Source organism: Cyprinus carpio, chromosome A4 (assembly GCF_018340385.1).
Source record: "Cyprinus carpio isolate SPL01 chromosome A4, ASM1834038v1, whole genome shotgun sequence".
Lineage (NCBI taxonomy): Eukaryota > Metazoa > Chordata > Actinopteri > Cypriniformes > Cyprinidae > Cyprinus > Cyprinus carpio.
Window position 1 is genome coordinate 26,787,157 of NC_056575.1, and position 2,895 is coordinate 26,790,051.

Consider the following 2,895-nt stretch of genomic DNA (forward strand, 5'->3'; position numbering starts at 1 on the left):
CTATACTATATACTGCTACGATCATCGCTACTTATAGATTAATATTTTAATCCATATATATCGTATTTTAGACTGGTATATATGGATTTATTATAGAAGTATTGTATAATGTATGACTTAATACTAATTGAATCTAGATCATAACTGAATTGTCATGTAATTGGGGGTGTTGTGCGTAGGATACGGATTAGGTAGTAATTTGGATTAGACTAATCCGATTCCAATCTTGTAGTACTGTGAGTATGTTTAGATACTTATTCTTTTACCTAGTGATTTAGTTTCTTCAGTTACTTTATTATATATTATATGATGTAGCGTAGGTATATTTATAGGGTGGGCTTTAATAAGTTATGTTACAAATCATATGATTATCCTAGATATATTTATTTTTAAACTATGTTTTATGTTAGACCTAGTTTCTATATTATATGCCGCTATTATTTTATTACATATAGTTCTATCTTATTTTATTATCATATATATATAATTTCTCTAGTTTCATTTCTAGTCTTTAGTTTTAACTAATAGGTTATTATATATTTATAGTTAATTTAGATCTATTTACGCAGTTATTAGATCTTTTTATATATATAGTTAGTTATTTGTAACGTATTTTATGTCCGCATATTATTATTGTTAATATCAGTATTTAAGTATTTTAGTATGTTTATCATTACAATATAATTTATTTTACTGTATCATGATCTATATATGTTTGAGACTTTATATATAGAGTATTATTTACTGGTCAACTATATATTTTTGATGCCGTATCTTGATATTATATACTGGTATAGTTTTATAGATATTGATGGTATAGAATAGTCCCATATTTTGTTACTGGTGATGTTTTTCCTTCCAATGTTTTTAGCTTATGCATTTTACCGTATGTTTGGAGATGAAGTAGTCCAATATAGAATGAGTATTTTTATTTTTTTTAGTTTAGTTTTAATAGATATATACCTATATAGATATAGATATGAGTTTTTAGTATTGAGACAATTATTTACCTTTTAGAGTTATATTTAGATTGTTATTCATATTTTTTATCAAGTACAATTTGTCTGTAGAATTGCTTATTTTATATTTTAGTATTTTTGTAATCTAGACGTTTATTTATAGTCTCACTTAAGTATATGTTTATATGTTATTTTATTATAAGATGTAATTTGTATATAGTTAGTGTTACTAGCAATTATATTAGCATTTATTTTTATTGTAGTTTTTCTAGATATTTAGTATAATAGCTCCCTACATTGCAATTTTTACAGTGTTATATTTAGATATTTATTTTTTATTTTTTAGATTATGTTACCAATTTCTATAATCAGTTATAGTAGGTTATAGTTTATGGTAGACTATCTATTTTTTATGTACTCTGAGTAAGTAAACTGATTACATTCTTAAGTAATTTCTTGGCTATAGTGATCTATAATAATCTACTTTAGTTTTTCGACATTTTAGATTTTATAGTGGCTGTGATTATCTGTTAGAGCTTAAATTAGTAATTATGGTACTTGTTTGGGCTGCTGCTTACTCTATTATATCCTTAGAAGTAGACGAAACATGTTTAGTATTGTACAGCTATCCTTCTCGAAAAATATATATTATATTATGATAATTAAGATTCATTATATATTCTATATTAGCGAATAGCCATATTGACCTTTATCGTATTTTTTATATCCTTTTTTCTTACCTATCTGAATTGTATCATTTTTTTAGATAAAGTTAGTGATTATTTATGTAGTAGTTAGGTTGACTAGCTCTATTACTTATTTTATATATTATCATCTCAAAATATTAGCATATTTTTCATAGATAAGCGATTATCGTTATTATAGATAGGATGGTATTTTATTATATAGTTGTATTCCTATTATATTACTAGTTTATTTATTTAATATATTTTGATTCCTGTTATTTTTTTATAATTAGTTTAGAATTATTAGTTAGTTATTATCGGATATATTTATTTTATTGCGGGCTATATTATATTGGCCATTAGGTAGACTGGTTACTTTTAGCAATTAATGTGAGGCCCATTATTATTACTATTAGCGGCCTTATGATGGTATATTTTTAGTTTTTTTATATAGCGTAGTTTTTTGCTTTCTTATTTAGCATATATAATAATTTTTAGTTTTTAATATATAGTCTATATTTATTTAGCATAGTATTATTCATAGCCCTTTAGTTTACTTCTGTTTTATTAAATATTTTTCTTTTTAGTATATAGATACTTAGAACTATATTTTATTTATCTATATGGAAGAAGTAGATTATCCATTTCATGTTAGATGTTATTATTATCTATTGGAATCATAGATAGTTATTTTATTTAATCTATAGAATAGCTAGTTTCTTTTTTATCAATTATTCTTTATTTCTTTAAGGTATAAACTATTATGTCATAATATATTATAGTTGGTATTTATAGTTCTAGGATCCTATTATTAGTCGGTATTAGTTATTTATTACTTGTATACATCTATATTATATTTATACTTACTAGGTATATTAAGTATTACTATTATTTTTTTATTTTATATATTTTCTCTTCTCCCTTTTAACTATATTTAGCTAGCTACGCTTATGTATTATATATAAGCTAGGTTATATTTGTAATTTAGTGTCATGATTGTTATATATGTCTATATAATTATTATTATATAGTATACGTTATTGAGATTTAATATTTTTATATATAGTTGTTATTATATTTATGGTATTTTTATGTATTATAGACTATAATATATAGATGTATTTATACGTATTTTAGTACGACTATTTATATTTTGTATTGCTATGTATAATGCATATCTTTTTATAGTTTTTAATAGTCTTATATTTTTTGCTGTTTTTTTTATATCTATTTTTATTCTTATTTAGTTA